At 35.0% G+C, this 23,436-nt stretch overlaps 1 pseudogene; it reads left to right on the top strand.

Moving 5' to 3' along the window:
- Positions 1 to 21,655: 21,655 nt before the first annotated feature.
- Positions 21,656 to 22,827, top strand: LOC115853558 (anaphase-promoting complex subunit 10 pseudogene; annotated as a pseudogene).
- Positions 22,828 to 23,436: the final 609 nt, after the last annotated feature.

Below are 23,436 nucleotides of genomic sequence, written 5' to 3'. Positions count from 1 at the left end.
TGCAACAAACATGGGAGTGCTACTATCACTCTGAGATCAGGATTTCAATTCTTTTGTATAAATACCCAAAAGTGGGATTGCAGGATCATATGGTAGCTCTATTTTTAATTTTTTTGAGAAATCTCTGTACTGTTTTCCATAGTGTTGAACCATTTTGAAACCCTACCAATACTGTACAAGGTTCCAATTTTTCCACATCCTTGCAAACACTCGTCTTTTGTAGGTGTTTTTGTTTCGTTTTTATAATAGCCATTCTAACAGGTGTAAGATGGTATCTCATTGGAGTCTCATTTGTATTTCTCTGATGATTAATGATGTTGAGCATCTTTTCTAACTGTTGGCCATCTGTATATCTTCTTTGGAGAAACATATATGGATCTCCTTTGTCCATTTTTAATCAGTTTTTCTTTTTTGCTCTTGGGTTGTATGAGTACTTTATATTACTAAACCCTTATCAGATACAAGACTTGGAAATATTTTCTCCCATTCTGTAGGTTGCTTTTTCATTTTGTTTCTTTTGCTACACAGAAGCTTTTAAGTTTGATGTAGTCCCACATAATAGATGTTCAGTCAATAGAAGCTATTATTGTATATTGCTTGACTATTTCATTTCTGCATGTGTTTCCTTCTGTCCCTAACCAGGTCCAAGGCTGCTATGAGAAAAGGACAGTGATGGTCATATGACTTCACCTAAGTGTACATGGAGTTCCGTTACCTATGAACTGATTTGGAACCTTGCTTTGTTAATCAGAAGAGACAAAAACAAACTATAAACTGATCAGTTGAATGACTGATTGATAACTTGCCTGATGTAGTTGTACTTATTTTTACTTTTATTGCCTGTGCTTTTGGTGTTATATCCAAGAAATAATTTCCAAGACCAATGTCAAGAAGCTCTTTCTTCCCCTGTGTTTTCCTCCAAAAGTTTTACAGTTTCAGATCTTACATTTAAATCTTTAATTAATTTTGAGTTGATTTTTATATATGGGGTAAGATAAGGGTCCAATTTCATTCTTTTCCAAGCAGATATCCACTTTTCCCAGCACCGTTTGTTGAAGAGACCGTCCGTTCCTCATGTGTTGTCATGTGATTAATACACGCCTTTTGAATCAGATCTCAAAATCCACAGAAAACAAATCGACATGACAGCCTTAGAAATGAGTCTTAGTATAATTCAGCTCTACAAATTGTTACCACAAAAGTTTCTACATTCTCTTACTCTTTCAGGAAGTAAAAGTTAGGATACTCCTGAAAACTCTATTTTCAAAAGACTACTGCAACTTAAAGAGTCATTTTAGTGTTTAAGCTTCCAAACATTAATTGATACACTCATCTTTGATTTTCTTTTTCCCTTTCCCTTATTGTCCACAAGTAATTTATCAGCAACTCCTTCTATGCCACTTCAAAAATCTATCCCTGAGTCCTTCTTCTTCTGTCACCTAAATAACTGTAGTAGCTCTCTGGTCTCCCTGCATTCACTATCGCCTCTTCTGCTCTACATGCAGCGGGAGGAATCTTTTGGAAATAAAAATCAACCATGATCATTTCTGTTCCACTGATTACACTTGTGTTAAAATACAGCCAAAGGTCTCAACTTATTTGATGCCCACAACAGAAAGATCAAATTTCACTAAAATTCTTAATAGTCTCTGCTCTTTTTGACTCCTTATTATTACATGGCTGCTTTTCTGTCTGACCCACAGCTCCACTAAACTAACTTCTCATAGGGTTCAATGCCAGTACTCCTTCTTCTGAGAAAGATTTTACTTGCTTCTCCAACAAAGAACATAACTTCCCCCGCCCCCAATATATTGGTAGCACAGTGCCGAATGTGTTCCTCTATCATAACATTTGTTATACTAAATTGAACTTTTCTATTTGGGTGCCTCTCTCCCACATAGAATATGCTAATTTTGAGGACTGGCACTGAGTTGTATTCACAGGCTTGTATTCTGAGACTGACAGAGTATCTGGCGTTCTAGACCCTTAATAAAATTAGTTGAATGAATGAATGAAACATACCCTGAGGCAGGAGCCATTGTGTTACATTTAATTCAGTAGAATTATAACATCTAAACTCAAGACCTAGTTATATTACCTTGAGAAAGAAACTTTGGTTCTCAGTTTAATCACTTAAAAAAAAATGGGAAACACCATTTCCATCACATCCCTCATAAAGTTAAGTGGTTAAATAAGATATTTATAGAAAATTAAGTGCCTACTGCTTAGCAAACCTTCAATAAATGTTTGCTTCACATTGTTTCCTTCTCTGTTTCTAACTGAACTCCCCTATTTAAAACTACACTTTCAATTAACTTATTAAAGAAGAATGGAACCTCTCATGGGATGATCTTTAAGAAGACAACAGAGAAACTGAGAAAAATGTATTTAGTATTTAGTCTAAACTATGTTTAGACTATGACATGTTTGTGACTTTTTTCTTCCCATACATTTTACATCAAATAAGTCTCATCTGTCCACATGTTCACAATAATTGTGGCACTCAAACAATTCTGTTTTCTTAAAATGCCTTAGTATTTACTAAAAAATGCAAGGTAGGGACATTTCACTTGGCCATTTGAAATCTGAATAGCTCAAGGTTATAGGAATCTGTGAGTTAACAGGATGAGATTTGTGGTTTAGCAGGCAGCTTTCTAACATACTGTCATAACTGAACTGAATGAAATACTACTGGCTGTCTTCTAAGGAAAAATAATCTTTCAGCTTGTAGTTATAATTTCCAAAAAGTTACAGACTTCTAAATATCCTATACATTAATGTGTAAAGGTTATATGGGAAACCATGTGAAGTAATCATTCCCATGAAGAAAATCCATGTATATTTATGTGATAGTTTAAAGAAAATGACCCTACATTTGGGCAAGTGAAGACGATAAGGGAATTATTTTCATAAATAAGTGAAATGTATAGCATCTACAGAAACAGGATAGTATCAAAACTATACTCTCAAAATCAGTCACTATAAAAAGTTATAAAAAAAAAAGTTATATTTGATTAACCAATGCCCGATCTGGAAGTCTACTTTTCTAAATCTGTATACAATTTGCAAGATGTTTCAGGATTTGCAGTGCTATAAATCTTAATGTATATGCATTTAACAAAAAAATCGCACAAAATACACACCAGGTCTATGAAAGAGTATTTAATGGCATTGCTTTTCTTGGTTTTCCATGCAGGCTTTACAATCACATATTAATCCAGATTCCTTAAGCACTGTTTCTTAAAATTGGAATGGATGTACAGAATATGGAAAACAGATTAGCTTATTCAGTAATAAGTAGGTTATTTGATCCTGGCAGATTAGCCATAGTATGATCCTACCGCAAAGTTTTCCCCCCCACCTTTCCAACCGTCACCGTTTCCATTTAGAAGGAATGTAGAATTAGGCAAAGCCACAAGTGAAGCACTCCCTGTAGATTCTTTCTCTTCCTAAGCCTTCAGCAAAATCTTCTCTGGAATCAGAAGGTAAATGAAATTAAGAAGCAATAATATATGGCTTGACTTGGGTTTTTTTTTTTCTTTGATCTGGAAGACACAACTACTCTGTCGGATAACTGTGTGATACAAATCAAACCTAGTGTGTTCGCCATCTGAAGCCTAAAACCAGTGCTTTAGAACAAACATCAACAATGTTTTCCTTTTAATTCTGATACCAGTTTATTCATGACACTTTGAGATTCAATTCTGAAGTGATAAAGTCTGATATGCCAATTTGACATCAGAAGATAACATCTATTATTTTTTAAATGTTGTAATTTTGACTCAGGTAAGTTTTCCAATGTATTTAAGAGTTGACCTTTATCATGATTTTTTTTTTCAAAAGCAAAAAAAGAAAATATCACAAAAATAGAAAATAAAGCTAGCCTTCATAAAGCAGAGCATGGACTTTTCAAACAGCAATTCTCTCTCTTTCCTATGAACATCAATGACATTGCAAACCAGACATGTAACAAAAAAGAGAAATACAATATACCCTGAAAGTGGAAAACAAGGTCAGAGGTGAGGCTTTAGCTAAAAGACTTTCTTTAGGCAACAGAGACAGCAAATCAAGCTTATTCTTTTTTCTGTTCGAATCCTCATAAAAAAAGCCATAATACTTCAGGTTTTTATTTTTCCTTCCATGAAGTGCTATGTTAACACTTTCCTGCATTGTTATTTCCAAACATATTATGCATAAACCAGCACTGAAAAAGACTTAATTTTTTAAAAAGGAAGGAGAGAAAGAAGAAGAGAGGGCAAGAGAGCTAACAGGAGGGAGATGGGACAGAAGAGGGAAAGGGAGGGAGACAGAGGGAAAAAGATAAGGAAAGGAGAGTGAGGGAGGCAGGTAGACAGATACAGAGAGGAAGAAGAAAAGAAAACGGAAGGGAAGAGAAATTGGAGGGATGGAGAGACATGTTTTATTCAATTTGGTATATCTGATTTGGGTAAGCAAATTAATAAAGAAATCTAACACTATTAACAGAGAAATCTAAAAGTGTTTCATGGCATGAGGATACGTTAAATAAGTCTACCAGGTATGAGACCAGATTTCTGTATTTCTTATACTTTATCTACTTTATGATTTCCAAATTTATTTATTTTTGTCCCTTTTATTAGATAACTCGTATAAACGTACATCTACCAGATTCCTCACTATGATTTTTATTTGTTTATCCTTCTGAAGTATTCAACTCCTGGTGACTTCTACTTCCCCTTAATGTATTTGTTATTTGTTCCTCTTTGCCTTATCGCTTTCTCTTCCTAAGTTTAAAACATCATCTTATCATAGGGACACATGTAGTATTATTGTTTTTTTTTTTAAGTCTGTTCCTAAAGAATGGACCAAAAGCAAAGTGGAGCCATTAGAATAATAATCTATTTCAATGCCCTAAACTGGCTTATTCAAAGCTCACGGGCAGAGGATAGACTGTTGTTTTACAAAAATAAATGTACTTATTTAGAATCAATAACTGTTTAAACACTTTACAATTTATCAAAACTAATACAGAGAGAATATAAAGAATTTTGTATCAAAACTAATACAAAGAGAACATAAAGAATTTTGTCTTTGATCTGGTAGTCTATTAAATGATGAATTATTTCAACCATTCGTTATTATTCATTTATGCAGTTGCATCTGAATTTCACTTATTTTATCCTATCCTAAAACATCCTTAGCCAATAACAAAGGTGTCTATCGTGTAGTATAAATCTTTGTGGTGAGATTATATTTATAAGTGTATCTAAGAAATAGAGTGAAGGGATTGTGACTAAATTCGTAGTAGGGGGAGGGGAATAAATGGTTCTATTTGTAAAGAAGAGGGGCGCAGAACACTGTACAACAATTCTCCCTGAAACATTTGAAAATTGATCTCAGTTTGAGCTGAAGTCCTTACCAGCCTCACCTCAACAAAGTGCCCAAATGACTTTTTAAAAGGGTACAGCACAAACCAGGGGAGAATGAGGGAAAGGGCAGGTTTGAAACTTACAGTGTTTCTATAATCAATACTCTGCTCCTGAACAAAAGTGTAAAGAGGTGCACAAATGTGCTAAACTGCATTTCAAAAATGACATCGTAATTGCTGGCACTGCCCAGCCTACCCTGGCCTCAGCATTGCCAGGTTTTAAATTTATTTCAAACTGTTCTTCCAAAGCCTGCCTAATTTTTTTTTGTCCAAATAGCAGCAACTCGCAGTTAGTGAACAAAGCTTCAGGATTTTTTTTACTTACAGCTAAATTTAACTTTACCCATCCAATAAAAAAGAAATAAGGGAGCCTTTATTATCTCCCTGGATTTCTGAGTATGATACCACATCATAGAGAAGTGGTTATTAGAGACAATGGCCTACCAAGGTGAAGTTTGTAATAAAGCCTATTATGTGGTTTCACCATTGACACTAATGGAATGTAACAGTGATTTAGAATGATTTAATGGTTCCCAGGTTGTGCTCTAATAGTGCTCTTTATATTATGATGTATATCACAAAACCTAATGTGGCTGTTGTGATATATTGATAGTATTCATGCTGTTTCATTTTTTTAGAGGAATTTAAAAAACTGTCAAAGAGGAAAATTAATAGCTGCAACTGCTTTATTTTCAAGGGTTCTGTTTTTTAAATGTATGTGCATAAATTTCCATTCGGTGCCACTCTTAGGCTAATAAATTCATTTGCATTTTCATTCTGAGGTAATAAAGAAGTGTGCATGTGTATACGTTTGTGTGTGTATTTATGCATGTGTGTATATACATATATATTTGTGTTTGAAATCCAACTTGGAGAAGACTGCACTGTCATTTCATATGTTTACAAAATGGTTCTATTAGATTAAAATGTACCTGAAGGAATAGTGCAGGAGAAATCATAGTTTTATGGTGTAAGATAAAATTATTTACTTTCAACTGTGAAGCAGAAGGCTAGGATTTTAGTACTACTTCACTAAAAAACAAAAACAAAATCCCTTGGGTAGCTGGCATGTGAGCTCTTAGATTTCTGAGTAAAAGGAGAATAGAATTAGTCTAAAAGGAGAACTGACGCAGCAACGATGCTCCTTAGAGCTTGTACGCATCACAACAATGCCTGATCGTTTATGGAGGCATATTTTGAACTCAAATAGAAGGTGAACAGCATTGCAAAATTTAAGCCTCTTATTGTCGAAAGTTGTCAAACTGGAGAGTTGTAGATAAAACATAAAAAGAGGGAGGGTTTTCAAGAGCTTCCATGTTCCATCTCTCAAACATTTTGATCACTACTTCTTATCTGCTCAGTTTGTTCTTTCTTTGGAATGTCCTACTTTCCCCATTTCCACGTAGCATTCTTTTCTTAAGAAATCTAAAAGACTTTCTATAAATCCTACTTAATTTATGAAATCGTCTTCCTCCTCCTTTCCAGCCCACAGCAATTTTCATGGCTCTGACCTCCCTTTAGAGTCGGTTAATATGCAGTTCATCTGCTGTTATATTTCAAGTAAACACATGATAAGCATTCAGCACATACCTTCTAGTTATTTGATAGATTGATGTGATTGCATACAACTTCACCCAACTCTACTGCTATCCAACCAGACCATGCCTTCTTGTGGAAAAGAAGGCTACCATATTGGTTGGATATGAGGCCTTCAGATATTGGATTACTTCAATAAAAAATAACAACTTGATCATGATAAGAGCTTTTTTATTTGAGGAAAAATACTCCTAAATTCTATAGTTAATTTATTACAAACTTGTACCACATAGAAAAAATATTACTTTAATATTTACTTGAGGTACATAATTTTCTTTATGTTACTGTTGGTATTGCATCTTAAATGTAATCAGAGATCTATCTGAATAAATATATATAACTTTTACCTTGAATCCCTCTCTCCACCTGTATAAAGATCACTAGCATACATCATATGCACATGGGTATACATATGCCTATACATGTAAGTTGACTTCTGGTGGGTCCAGAGAATTAATTATAAGAGAAACAGTGCATTTTCATTTAATACATACAGGGCAACATATTTATACAAATGTACGTATTAACTTCAGGGCATTTTTAAACTATAACATTTGTAAAGTATATGACATTCAGTAACGAGCTAGTTATTAAATTAGCTTATTTAAATCTTTTCATTTGAAACCTAGTGGCTTATGTGTCCAACTGGCCATCTTAAGCTCTCTTTGCCGAAGCTGGCAAATTAGTAAAAGTAAATAGAAGAGGAATGAGAAGAAAATTTGAGTAAATGAAAATACATCTTATTCTTGGCTTGGGGACACTCAATACTGCAAAGAGGCCAATTTTCCCAACAATTAATGTATAATGTAAATTTAATATTACACAAATTTTGGTGAGAAGTCAACAAATGATATTAAAGTTCATCCAGAAAGCAGCCACATAGCACAGGGAGATCAGCTTGGTGCTTTGTGATCACCGAGAGGGGTGGGATAGGGAGGGTGCGAGGGAGGAAGACGCAAGAGGGAAGAGATATGGGAACATATGTATATGTATAACTGATTCACTTTGTTATAAAGCAGAAACTAGCACACCATTGTAAAGCAATTATACTCCAATAAAGGTGTAAAAAATAAATTAATTAATAAAGTTCATCCAAAATGTTAAGGTAAAAAATCTAAAACATTTTGAAAGGAAAAATAAGCTATTATTAAAACACATTAAAAAAAAACAAATTTAATTATAACAGCTCATAATTAAGTTCTGGAATAGACAGAAAGTTTTAACCAAGTGGGAAGTCCAGAAATAAATTCAAGTGTATATTGGAATTTAGTGAATGACAAAGTTGACAATTTAAATCAGTAGAGAATAGTGTATTAATTGAGAAATAGTATTTGGACAACTAGCTAGCCATTTAGGGATAAAAAAGGAACAATAAATGCTTCTGGGTTTATTTTACTCCAAAATAACCCCCCTAGATCAAAGATTTAACTGTAAAATTTGAAACCATAAGAGATCTAGAAGAGATCATTAGTTACTTAAAAAAATAATAATTTGTGGTGCTTTGAGTAGAGAAGGCCATCCTAAATATAGACAAAGCCCTAAAACCATGAAGAAAGAAGATTGATAAATTTGGCCACATAAAAACAAAAACCTTTGTGTGGCTAAAGATAGGATAAGCCAAACCAAAGGGCAAACTAAAGGAAATATTTGCCATAGACAAAAATCTTAGTAAATTTGGAAGAATCCTTAAGAAATCAATAAAATAATCAATCCAATAAAAAAAAAGATCAAAGACAGCAGTAAATATCACACCAAAAAAATGGCAAAAATGGTTAAAAGAAAAAAAACAACAAGCACAGAACTATGCTCAAAGTCAGCCATAACAAAAGAAATGCATCATGGTAATAATGTGATTTTTTGTTTGTTTGTTTGCACTTAAAGTTTGATAGTTCCCAGCGCTGTTAAGGGTGTGAGGGAATATGCATTCTATACTGTTGATGATATAAGTGCAATTTTTTAAGGCAACTTGCAAAATCTACTGATACTACCCAATAAACATTAAAATATGCTTATATTCATTGGTAACCATGGAAATACAAATTAAAACAACAATGCGATACTGTTACATGCACCAAAGAATGACTAAAATTAATGACTTTAACAACACAAATCTCTACTAAGATATAAAACAGCAGGAACTCTCTTATACTGTTGGTGAAGAAATACATTGGTACAACCTGTTTGAAAAACTGGCATCATTTTGTCATTTTGAAGATATGCCTGATTTATGACCCTAATTCAACTCCTAATCATACACACAACCAAAAAACCTGCACACACTGTGTTTAAAACAGCATGATTTGTAATATTCCCAAACTAGAAACCCAAATGTTCATCTGCTGTAGAACGGATAAATTAGTCAAGTGGTATTCATAAAATAGATAACAACAATGACAATGACTCAATTACTGAAGTATACAACTACAATGAAGAATCTATCCAATATAATGTTAAGTGAAAGAAGCCAGATACAAAAGTGATTCCATGTATATAAAGACCGAACAAAATTTAACTTTAAAGTTAGAAGTCAGAAAAGTGGTTACCTTTGGAAAAGAGGAAGGAAAAAAGATGGAAGTAGCAATTGTCAAAGGTCCAAAGGATGTTGCTGGTTTGCTGCCAATTTTGTATTTGTTGACCTGCCTGGTGACTACTCAGATGCTCGCTTGTGATCACTCTTTGAACTATATATTTATGTTTTGTGCAAATGATCTGAATGGGTGTTATACTTTACAGTAAAAGGTTTAAAAAACAAGAAAGGGCAGGTTAAAGGGAAAGAATAAAGAGATATTCATAATTTTTAAGGCTCAAAAAAAGCTCTGTAGGTTGCCATAATGGCCCTTAATAATAATAGTAGCTTCTAAGCCAGTAGCTTTAGAAATGTAAATATAGATATAACTGGTTAGTAGACTAATCATCCATTGATTTTAACCTGCTGGTACAATTCTGCCATTAAATATGGAATTATAAAAGTCCCAGAAAATAATACTTTTTTCATACACACAAGTATTCTGCCTTCTTATCCTCATGCTTTAATTAAAAGTATGGGAAAAACCCTGATAAATATAAATAGGCTAAACATTTTGATGGCTAATAAGTTTATGGCTTCTTACAACTTTGTAAATTGGTGGGATTATTTTCATTCTCTGGGAGTTGTTCTAGATCTGAAGAAAATTCCAGGCCTGAGAAGAATAAAGACATTCCGTGCACCCATTTAACCAATTCAATGTTTATTAAACTCCCAGTATATTCTGATTACCATAAGAAATACGACATAGTTTTTGACCTCATGGACTCAGAGATCAATTTAATAAGAGATGAGCCCACATAAAGATCACTTTGCATACACTGCATGGCATGGTTACCTTCAGAGTCTTACCTTTCCTTAAAATGAAAAACCGAATTTCAATTTGGAAAAGAATAAGGTGGCTTTCCTCAAATGGGGGCAATTAGGCCATCATGGCTCCTGTTATGGAAAAGATGCAGTCTTGCTGGAAGAGAGTGGCCCCTGAGCCAGAAAGAACTTGTTTCAAATATAGTCACTGACTTTGCAACACGGTGACTTTCCCGAGCCTCAGTAAGGACAGCTTAACGAATGAAAGTATCTCACAATCCTGTGTCTATTCATTGGAGTTATACAGACTGACTGGCCACCTATAGGTGCTTAATAATTTTAGTTACCTTCTCCTGTTTCAACTGTTTGCTATAGTCACTTGACTAGTGTCTTACTTCCCATATTGGTCTGTAAGCTTTTTGAAATTAGGGATCATATCTTATTCTTCTTTATACCCCTTATAGAGCTTGGCATAATGCCACCTGCAGAGCTGAAATTTCACATTTGCTGAAGGAATGAAGTTTTTTCAACCACATACTGACTATGAGAAATGAAGATATGTGCCCTTAATTCTGCTGAAGCTAAAGGAGAAGCTACTCAATGAACCCAAACCGAATGATGCTTTACTCACATTCACTCTAGAGAAAACTAAATGTGTATTTAACAACTGTCATTGGGAACATGAGGTTGTTATACAAAAAATAAATAAAAAGGGACTATTGCTTTGTGTAAGGAGATGGTAGGAAGAAATAAGTTTCAACTCATTGAAGAAGCTTGTAATACAATGGTTAGCTATAAAGACTGACTTTTTGTTGTCCTTGTAGAATCAAGTTATTACTTTAGAGTCATATTGCTTTTTGCAGATACACATGATGCTGAATTTTAGAATTTTATATAAAATATAGCCTCTGGGGCTTCCCTGGTGGTGCAGTGGTTGAGAGTCCGATGCAGGGGACACGGGTTTGTGCCCCGGTCCGGGAGGGTCCCACGTGCCGCGGGGCGGCTGGGCCCATGGGCCTGGGCCATGGCCGCTGAGCCTGCGCGTCCGGAGCCTGTGCTCCACAACGGGAGAGGCCGCAACAGTGAGAGGCCCGCTACTGCAAAAAAAAAAAAAAAAAAAAAAAAAAAAATAGCCTCCCCTGAAATAGCTTAGCTACTTGATGCCAGGATGTAGAAGGAGTAGATAAATTAATGCCAAGGTCCTTTAAAGCCCTACGATTCTTTGACCTATTTGGTTTTCCCTTCTATCTCTCCTCTTAGGAAAGCTCTGAAAACTTTAAACATAAAATTAGACAACTAGCAAAAGAACTCTAAAGCTGTCCAACTATTCCTCTTATACTAGAATGGTACATCATAATGAAGAGTATCAATGTTCTAGGTGACAAAGGTCATATATATATATAATAGGTAATAATCACACCATTGTGTGTTAATAGCACACCTATCCCATCCTACTGTATTTGAACTTTCCATGAAAACAATAGCCTGTGGTGAAACAGCTTGTCGTGGATACTAATGAAAAATTACCCGATGGGATTCCTCCTGCATTCATTCTGCCCCTGAGGTCTGGAAAGTCACTGAACACAAAAGTGAGATTTTCCTCTATCTCTTATATTCTACCAAAAATTGTACACAAATTCAGAATATCTCAAGTGGCAAAAGTGGGTAATGTGCAGAATGTTTTTTAGAATACAACCACTCATTGATTAATTACAGTGCTGAATGGAAAGAGGACAGGTTGACGGAGGGGGAAAGTCAGTTGTTTTTGACACCAAAGTTATTTCAAGCTTACAAGCAAATAGATGTTCACTTTTGTTTCTAATTTTGTATAGCACCTTGCCAGTGGTGAACTGGGCAGATTCCTACAGAATAAAAACAGGCAAAATGCCTCCCCTATGTAACCTTAATGTTCTCTAAAAATAATAGTGTATTCTCATCACTGGAGCTTTCTGTTTCCAAAGATTCTATACAGTAGGTTTGGAAAAGTAAATGAGGGAATGACTAAGAAATACAAAGACTTTTTGTAAGATAATAAAATAGGATTTGAATATTATCCCATTTTGATTTTTCAACTTTAGAGTCTCTCTCTATATGGGTCAATTTCTAGTGCCTTAATTAGCAAAATAAAAATAACAAAAAATGGCAATTTCCTACACTTTCTCTTAGGTTCTTTTTTTTTTTTTCCCGATTGCAGCCTGTAGCAATAATTATATTTTACAAATGCAAAATACCTCATTTAAAATGCAAGCTTCCCAGAAGTTGGCCAACTCTTACGTGCTCAAAGTGGCAGAAACAAGTAAATCATTTTCTCTGACATCTTCCCCTGTTAAAACTCCTTTTGGCACATGCACTGAATATGAATCAGCCACCATGTAAATACGTTTCTGTGTCAATATTTTTTATTGTAAAATATTTTGCCCATTGGAGTAAAAGAAGAACAAGAGTTCACAAATCAGATTACTAGCTGACTAGCACATTTCTAATTTATACCTTGCACAGATAGCCTTTAAGCCACAGTTGACCTCTTATTTTGTGCGTGTGTGTGTACATATATATATATGTATATATTAGCTGGAAACAATTCATCAAGTAAGTTACCCCCTTTCCTTTTAAATCCACTTGTATTACTAAAAGATTGAGTAAAGACCTCTAGGGACCACGGGCAATTTTTGACATGGGTCTCAACAGATTAAACTATGCGGGGACAATATAGAATACACTGGAGCAATAACATTATCACATCACAGGCTGATTGAGAGGCATTTCCTTGCATTTCTGTCCTTTTACCATAAGCCAATAGTAGCCACAGGCACTTGACTGGAGAGCCTGGAGGATTGACAGGCCTGGCAGTCATTACACGCTGGATTGAATACTAGATTACTCCAAAGTGGCTGAGGGTCAGGGATCAGTGTGTTCCCTTTTGGCACTAAATGACTTTAATATCCTTACTGTATTAGTCAATTACTTTAAAGCTGCTGCTCTCTGAGCTCTCTCTGCCCCCCTGCAGTTTACTGTGGACATCTGAATTGCTCCCATACTTAACCCGCACATCTGCTTTTAGCTGTCAAAAGAACAGTGCTATCAGTGGAGCTATTGACAATATGAAAAGAACTGAGATACTTGCTGGAGGTGTCAAGTGCCTCTTTCTTTTGGCTGCTTAGTTTAAAAAAATAAAAAAAAACTTAATAACTCAGTTACAAAGGTGGTCTTCAAAGAAAAGGAACTCAGAGTCTTTTAATCTATTGGCATGTAAAGTGACCAATAGGAAAGAAAATGGTGGAGTTGATTTTCTTTTTTACTACTCACTTCCATAAATTATGCATCTTCTATGTAGGTTTTTATGAAGTTTTGTGAACAAACACTTTGAATGTAACTGTGAAAGAGTGTGCACCTGAGTGAGGACCTGTATCAAAGTCTTTATTTCATTTCACGATGGTTCCAGTGATAGTGGAGAATTATACTGCACTTCTCAATTTATTGGTGCAACACAGCGAAGAATTTTATATCATAGCCACTGAATTTTTAAAAGGTCTGGTGTGGCTTGGTGTTAAACCAACATTTTGAAATTAAATATGCGCTAACCTGATTTGAAATTTAAAACTACTTGAAAGTCGTGCCTTCAGTGTTTCAGAAAAAAGTGGTATGATTCCCACACAAGAGTACATCTGTTGAGCGGGCCCTGACTTTCATGTGTTTGCATGTGGGTATAGAGTCTGTTTGCTTGTGAGTGTCAGTGAGAGCATGTGTAAGTCACAGCACTACAATGATAGTAAGGACATCACAAATTTCTAAAAGATCCTTAAGAGCTATTTCACATAGAAGATTTTTTAAATGGACAGATACTTAAAGAAGGGTTAACACATTGCCATTAGCTTACTTATACCATAACCTGGGAAAACCACTGATTTCCTACTTTAAGGCCTCCTTTCAATGAGACTATCTGATTATTTGAATGAAAAGTACTCAGCTGTTTTGCTAAGTTTCCATTACTGATTTTGACTTTTGTGTATACTAAAATATAGATATAAGCAATTCTTCACAGCATAAAATTTAAGTAAAAGCCTAATTTTTCTAAAATAATGACTAAATAAACAAACACAACAGAAAATTTTTCACTTGTTTCTAAAAATTTGAACCCATAAGCTGTGATTTCAGGAACCATCCATCTCTCCTGCTTAGAAAAGATTCTTCTCAGTTATGAAAACATACCACAAAACACAATGTCAGCAGAAACATAATATAACCAACCCAAGTCAAAAATGGTAAAGAAATTACAAGTTTAGATTGTTATGAAGTCAGTAGAGAAGACAGCTTTTGTCACCAGAGTGGCACTTTTTTTTTTTTTTTTTTTTGGCTGTGTGGGGGCCTCTCACTGTTGTGGCCTCTCCCGTTGCAAAGCACAGGCTCCGGACGCTCAGGCTCAGGGGCCATGGCTCATGAGCCCAGCCGCTCCGCGGCATGTGGGATCTTCCCGGATCGGGGCACGAACCCGTGTCCCCTGCATTGGCAGGCGGACTCTCAACCACTGTGCCACCAGGGAAGCCCCCAGAGTGGCACTTTTAAGGTGATTTAAAGGGGAAATGGCATGAAATTATAAGATTTGAGAACCATTCTGTATTATTTGCTAAATATAAAGATTTTGACTCAATTGTTGAAAATGACATCAGCCTGATCCTAAAGATTTAAAATATACCTTTAATACAGGATAGTTTCCAAATCTTATCATTTCAAGCCATTTTCCTTTAATTAAAATGTTGGGTTTTTTTCATTAGTCTAGTTTTTATGAGTGTAGATCATATAATTAAACATGGAATAAACTACATATACTTGGGACTTTAAAAGCTGATATGATTCCTACCACAGGAAAGACAGACATACCAGAAGACAATATTATATATTTCCTTTCAGTGGACAGCTATTAAAAATACAAATATTATTGCCTTGGGAAATTAATTTCAGGATTTTGCTCATTTAAAATTTAGTCAGCAAAGTACTTTTAAAAACTTAATACCTCTTGGCAATCAGGCATCATTAGCACTTTCCATTCATTTATATTTTGTTGTGTTTTGGGAATTGAGTATTCTAGGGAAGAAAGGTAGCCTGACAAGAAAGTGATTGAGTCAGCCCCCTTGATAGCTGGGATGACAGAAGGTGAACAACTGTAGCTGCAGCTGACAACTTCTTTAAAATGAGTCACTTATAAATATTTACAATTCATAATTCAACAATAAGTCTATGGGTAGCACATAAACAGAAGTCTCTGATGGTTTGTTTGGAATCCTGATCATTACTATTTTGATAGGAGTGTGTTTCTATTAGGAAGTGGTTTTTTTTTTTTACCAGTTCATATGGAAAAGTCTAGTCTTTCCTCTATGTCTCATCATTATTCTAATAGATAACTTCCCCTTGCAGTTTACTTACCACATTTTATTTCTGTAAGAAACATACTTTGCATTTAAAAAAGGTTAACTTCCTCTTCCATTCTGTCATGATGTTTAGGTGGATACATTTAAATTATATTTCCTCTAGAATATATATTATAAAGTAAATGGAGTAATTTTTTGCAACACCATACACTAGTTATCTTTTAAACACAAGAATGACTATCATTGCAAAGTCTGCGAAGTAAAATACTGAGTTATCTTATGAAATACAAAAATCTACAACAATCTGTTAGTATAGCATCTAATTTTCATTTTCACAGATTTCATTAATGTTTCCCTAATGTAACAAGGAGGATTTAAGTGACCAATAGGGTTGTCGGGTGTATACTCCTTTCTTTCTGACCTAGTGAGTAATGAGGCAGACAATCCCCCGACCCATTATGCCTTCAAGTGTAGAGTGGGAGTGCAGTTAATTTTCAAAAGATAGAAAAAGGTACATATTGTTTATGACAGTGAAAAAGAAAAGATGCAGAATTATAATCTATGTGTTTTAACATCTTTCTCACTAATTACATAGGAAATTAACGGCCACGGTCTTTGAGTTTCCCCTCAGTTGCAGTACAAAATGTGAATATTTCATATACACATGTGCAGTAAATCATTCAATATTTTCTGATTTTAGAAAGAACGTTAACAATTTCTGAAACAGAATATAGTCACTAGAGAGTAACTGGTTTTAAGCAGTGACAAGTTTACTTTGTAAGTAGCATAAATAAGGGTGAGAGAGGTTTTTGATAATGTGATCTTTTCTTTAACCATGTCTGAATGCTTCTTGATTTTCTTATGAAAATGTGCACACGTGTGTATGTGTGTGCATGTTTAGTAATTCTGGTATAAAGAACTGACAGTTGTTTAGGGAAGTATCATTAGAATCATTTAAAATGTCTATTTCCCTTTGAATTGCTTCATCCATCAACAATTAAAAGAAAACTCTACAGAATCTGCTTGTCATGGTTCATACTTCAGTATGTAAACAACTCGCTGACTGCCTTTGCAGAGAGTAGGGCTCATAATTTTCAGTCTGAAAATGACATATACAAATAAAGGAACTAAAGCATGGAAAGTAACATGTTTTGGTCTTGTGACTAATGGTAACCTCGCGCTATTGAATTACTGAACTGTGTCTGAGAACTAATGAGAAAATTTTCCCAAGGGAATCTTTATCCAGTGCACTTGGAGAGCACCTCAGGGACCTATTCCGAGTCTGTCACCTTCCCCGTCTCATTGACACTCCACTTCTTTACCACCATTACACTGTGCAACCATTTCACTTCACACCTCACGATTAGAATATTAAAAGGAGAGAATACTACACGACTTGTTCCAGATAGCAGAGTTGTTTTTGACACTTAGAATAGAAATTGTCACAAGAATATCAGAAAGACATGAGAGTCTCCAACTGAGTAGAACATTCTAAAGCTTAAAGCTATTTTATTTCGTAGCTAATGAAAACTTTCAAGAAACCTCTTAATGGCACATAATCCATTTACTCAGAGTTATTTAAGGGCTGCATAATTTTAACCAAAAAGGATAACTGAACTTTCAAAGTTACAAAAAATGATTCTGCCATAGAAATACAGCTTGGGTCGTTATTATACTGATCTTTTGTTGGTTATTGCTGTTTGATCGTATATATACTTGGATAGAAGGTATGGCCCTAGATAGAGGGTGGCATTCTTATACTGGTCAGTGGTTAAGATTAGCACTGTTACCACAGAGGTCTTACTGTAGTGAATAAGGACAATGTTATTACTTCTAGAACTAATAGTGACATACCTAACAGGATACTCCTAGTTTCTGACACAAAGGAACAAAGAAGATGGAAAAATAAGACTGTTTAAGAAGGTATTCCACTATTACAATGCTTTATATATGTATATATATTTTTTACATATATAATATAAACATTTATAAGTATCTGTTTTAGCAAGAAATTATTAATTAAGGAATTCTTTTATGAAAACTGGGAACTATTTTTTATCAGAAGCAAAATCCCTGCCACTAAAAAGACAAAACTGGTGTTGATCTCTTATTTTATCCTTTCTAAAACTGTGAATACTGCCTCTGTGGTTAGGCTTTACTACATCCCTATAGCAGAATAAACACTGTTATTTCCATTGCTGATGTCAGGCTATTAAATTAAGAGCATTACACATTCATGTAAAAGACCATCCCATGCACATTTAGGGTTGGAATTTATTAATTCTCCAATGACCTTAGCAGTTATCTGTATATTTTTCAAAATATACTTTGCACAATAAACTCCCCTTACTAATATTATTGCTACGTTTGCATTTGCCTCAAATTAGACAACCTCCACTCTTCTTAACAAATGGTTAAATTCATATGCTCCATGGCCAAATGTAGACAAATATTACTGAAGATAAAATTCTACAGAATAATAAACTTCCACAGCCATTCTCTTTCCATAACAAAGTATCATTTTTATTATATAGCTTTAGATGTTTCATTACTGGAGCTTGTTTGAGCTAGAAAAAAAACATAGTCCTGGTTTGGTCATTTAGGTTTTCACTATGAACATGCATGCTGGGATTTGGTACTTTAAAAATTTTCATTCCTGTATTGACCTGGTATATTGGTATTTCCCTTTCAGAACCTTATTGCAGACCACAGGGGATTAAAGCAAATTTTAAATTTTAAAGCAAATTTCCTTCCAGATACATCCAGAAAGATTTATCACTCTGACAAAAGTAGGATTGAAAAATTTCAAGTTCAGGGGACAGTGCAAAGTTTAAAGGCTTGAAATCCATTTGTAATGGTGGGATTTGGGATGAAATTATCTATGAACTATCCATCTTGAGGTAAGTTTATCAGTCCAATATACTAAGTCCAGGGAAAAGAAAGAGATAAATTAGATGTGAGTCCTGGTGTCACTCATGCTTTCAGTGTTCATTAAGCATCTATGTTTTTACTTCTTCAGATCCATTTTATATCATATGCTAGGATGAGAGCTCATCTTATCCTTCTGTCTCACGGACCTTTCTACCCATTGTAAAAAGACATAAAAACTAAATTTTGTCTCTTTCCCTCGGATATGAATTCTAAAAAGTTATTCTTTTGATATGTAATGTAGGTCTGTTACTGTGTCTGTTAATTTAATGTGATACAAGTCAAGAAAACCAGAAAGCTCTAATTTCTGTTATAATGTTTGTATTTAAGTACTCAAGTATTAAAGTGGTATTTGCCCAGCGAGTTGAGTTTAGAATGCTTTTCCACACGGGTATCTTGAGCTTAAGTAGATGAAACCTTGTGACTCTTGAGTGGTAATGATTCAAAATATAATTCACATGAGGGAGTTAAACACACACTCATAATAAGCCTACATGAGCCATCCCGTTACAAGGGTTTTCTTCATTTTCTAGGCCAGAGTCACAGAATAACTTCAAACTTTGTCCCAGAGATGAAATCAAAAGTCCACCTCACATACATGAAAAGAGCATCTCTATGGATTTAAACCAAGACCCGATTATTCGGGAGCAGTTTATTTGGCTTGTGGCTAAGTCAAAGTTTGCTACTTCTGGGCATGTTTGACTATAGGGAACTCACCCTCATTTTCATCCCTTAGCCTGTTCTGAAGGATGTGAAAAACACACAACTTCGTTTTTACTCATGTGGTTTTGAATGGGCACTTTAGAAGTGTGAAAAAAAAAAATAAGAAAGCTTTGCATGTGCAGGGATTTGGGGATTTATTCTCTTTCTTCTCTTTTCCATTTCTTTTTCCCCTTGATAGAATTTCTGGTCTTTAAGCATCTGTAAGGTCTCTGTTTCATTCTTTCAAACCAATCCCTGATATATGGGTGGGGAGACGGGGGATATGGGAAACAGGAAATGTATTTCTACCCATAGGACAGCTTAGAACCTAGGGGACCACAGGTCACCACCCTGGGCAGAACACTTCAGCAGAAAGTGTTTCAACACAGCTTGGGCCGACATACAATGGCAGCATTCAATGGATGCGTGCTTTTTGATGGCAGTCATCCATCGAGGTACACAACTCCATCCTGGCACATTGCTCTTTCATGCATACGCTCTTAAAGCCTACTGTTTTTCTTTTTAACTTGTTGCACCTGAATCTCCCCCAGTCCATTTACTACTTAAGTTTTTAATTTTGGTATTAAACTAGTCACACAAATGAGACTTTCTGACAACCAACAAAAGAAGAGATGCGCTCATCTCACCCAAGGCCCAGATCATGTCAGAAAAACCGCTCTCTTCAAAGGGAACAGAGTGATAGAAAGCCATTGCTATGGAGCTCAGTAGAATCAATTCGGTATAACTGCAGAATGGTTTCTACAAAGGATAAAAATATGGGCCAGTAGAAAAGGTGTGAGAAAACTTTAAAAATTCTTTTGACCCAGGACTGAATTCATGCAAAATGAGCCAAATTGAACTTAATTTATCAATCAGTTCAATTCACAGTAAGATAATATCATAAAAAGGGAGGGTCAGGCTTTTCATTGCTAAGTTTCTACTTTAGTATGTTTGGTATTTTATTTTCAGTGTCAAAGAACCTAGCTGACAGTTTGAATCAATTTATTTCAGAAAATATTATAAATTGATACCTGTTTTATATTTCTGTTGTTTTGATAATCCATGGCTGAACTGATTTCCCCACATTATACTCATAACTTTAAAGTGTCATTTGAGAACAGAGGGATTTTATTTTCTCATGATCTTATGCAGTTGAAGAAAAAATTCTTTGAGGTATTTTGGGAGAGATTTCCTTTGGGCTATGTCTATACAGTGTCTAAATAAACAGTGAAAAGTTGAAAAGTTCAGTCAATTCCCTTTGTTATTGGCTCTCTAGACACCAAATAAGAGTGTAGCTCAAAATGATATCTAACTTGTTCAATTAAAGTAACCTGTCATTTCAGTCCAATTAGTCAAAACCTTTGTGCACATTGTGGAAGTCTTTGCTACTCAGAGACTGTAGCAAATTTCCACACAGTTAGAGCCTACGTATGAAATTTAAGCACTACGGCATAGGCCTCAGTGTAGTGTTTTTCCCTGTCTGATTTTTCTAGGAGTTTTCTCCATAAACTCCTAATACAAAATACAAAAAATGCAGAGTAACTGGATATTTTTCTCCACTAGTTTTCCATGGAAGTCTGAATTTTGGGCTCCTTTTTCTATTCAGATCACCAAATATTTCAAAGCTAGCTGCAGAGAAAAGTAGATAAATGAGAGAGAATCTGCTTACAAGGAGCTTTGCATCTGCCTCCAACAGACAACAAATACCTTGTTGACGGAAATTAAGCCAAACAGAGGTGCAAGCAGTATTCTGAGAAAAGTACAAGGAGAATGAGGAAAAGAGTGTATGGAAGAATGAGCAGTAGAGCCCAGATTTAAGGGATGAGACTTGAAATTTAGGGGAAGGGCATTTAGACTAAAGAAACAAGAGTAAAATATTAACTTAGATGAGCAAGTTAGTGAGTGTGCTTGTGTCCTAGTGTAGACTGTGTGGAGAGATACTGCGAATATTTCAGAGCCTCAAGGGGGACAATGCATAAAATGATTATATCTGAAATTATTTACCATAGGCTCTAAAGCAAGATATTTTGTAATCTTTTATTGTCAACAAGAATTCCAAGTTTAGAGCTAACAGTGTGTGGCTAGTCGATTTAATTTCACTCTCAGGTATAGTGAAGTATTTGTCTGCTGTACATCACTCACTGGGAAGTCAAACTGATTCAAATGATGGTGAAAAAATTGTTAAGTGCCATAGCTACAAAAAAATACCTGCGCTAAAAAACTTGGTTGTTTCATACCTAAATAAAAGGGAGAAAAATTTATATTCCACAAAATATAGGTATAGATGCATTACCCATTATTCTTCTTGACAGTAAGGATCAGAAAATGGATTTTAGAGAGGATTTTAAAGAGGACTTTAGAAAGGAATCATTAAAGGTTCTCATTACTAGTCCCAAAGTGTTTTCCAGCTCTCTGTGGCTCTGCTGGTGTTCTGGGACCATTTTGCTGGACACACTGAAAGCACGCTTCAGCAGTGCAAAGGCACAGTGCTTCCTGAATTCAGCCCATCTTCTGGGATTCAACAAGGAGAACCAAGGCAACTAATTTCAATCTTGGAACATCAGCTAAATTGTGAAGTCTTTGTTTATATGATTCTGGGCATGTAGTCATAGATGGAGATGAAACTGAATCCTTCTCAAAAAGTCCATCAAAGCATTGCTTTCATCTATGTGTGTTGCTTTGTTGAGAAGTTTCCAACCACAAGGATAATACTATAAGCATTCTTTGCCAAAATTTTTCGGGAAGTAGCATCCAGGTCATGGGATTCAATGCTAAATTAATACTGAAGTTCCTCAAATTTATCGTAATTGTTTTTAGGTTTCAAGTTGGCATTCTCTGGAATCCTCAATGAATCAGAGGTCTCTACTGATGGGGTTCCAAAATACACTGTAGAAACATCTCATCCTCCCGAGAGAGTATACAAACTGTCCATGTGATCTGGTGATCCAGTTTTACGATAAGACTGGAAGACAGTGCTACAGCAGGACAGAGAGTTGAATACACCCTCCAGAGAATACCAGAAGTTTATATGTGCTCTCTCATCTTGCAAACCAGGATTTGAAGTGGATCAATTACGAGATGACAATCTAGAAACTTACTGGCAGTCAGATGGCTCCCAGCCTCATTTAGTGAACATCCAATTCAGAAGAAAAACAACAGTGAAGACATTACGTATTTATGCGGACTACAAATCTGATGACAGCTATACTCCAAGCAAGATCTCAGTCAGAGTAGGAAATAATTTTCATAATCTTCAAGAAATCCGGCAACTTGAATTGGTGCAACCAAGTGGCTGGATTCACGTTCCCTTAACTGATAATCATAAGAAGCCAACTCGTACATTCATGATACAGATTGCTGTTCTAGCCAATCATCAGAACGGAAGAGATACCCACATGAGACAAATTAAAATATACACACCCGTGGAAGAAAGCTCCATTGGTAAATTTCCTACATGTACAACTACTGATTTCATGATGTATCGCTCAATAAGGTGACCTTGAAATAGAACAAGTCATTAAACATATCTTTATCTTGTCAGTAAATATTAAATCTGGTATCTTTATTGAAAAATGCATCAATTATTTTGCAATTTTTTAATGCATTGAAAAATATTTTATTGTAAGTTTAATAAATAACTTTTGGGTCAAAAAAAAGTTTATACATACTGGCTCTCACTTTTCCTTTTTTGTTTTTTTTTAATTTTATGTTTTGTATATGTAATTTTTTTGGTTATGACTTAATTGAGAGCTTGGGTATGCATATATAACAAACTTAAATTTGATTTTTAGAAATACCTTTTCTTAAAAGATATTTAACCATCTGCCCTAAGGAATTTCCCACTTGCCTCTTTCCACAGGCTCCAATCTCCAACCATGGCACTTCCCTCCTCATTTTCTTCTTTGTTTTCTTCACAATTTTTCCTATCTTCTCTCATATCATATATATTCCCTTCAACACTGTCATATTCTTAAATAGAGAAGTCAAAAGAACTTTGTGTTTTACTGTCCCAATCTAAATAATACTTAAAGTCTTCTTACTCCTTTTTTTTTCCTTTTTTCAGCTTTACTGAGGTACAATTGACAAAAAATTATATATATTTAAGG

The sequence above is a fragment of the Globicephala melas genome, chromosome 9 (genome assembly GCF_963455315.2).
Source record: "Globicephala melas chromosome 9, mGloMel1.2, whole genome shotgun sequence".
Classification (NCBI taxonomy): domain Eukaryota; kingdom Metazoa; phylum Chordata; class Mammalia; order Artiodactyla; family Delphinidae; genus Globicephala; species Globicephala melas.
The sequence above is the reverse complement of the archived record's forward strand: the minus strand, read 5'-3'. Positions and strand labels throughout refer to the sequence as shown.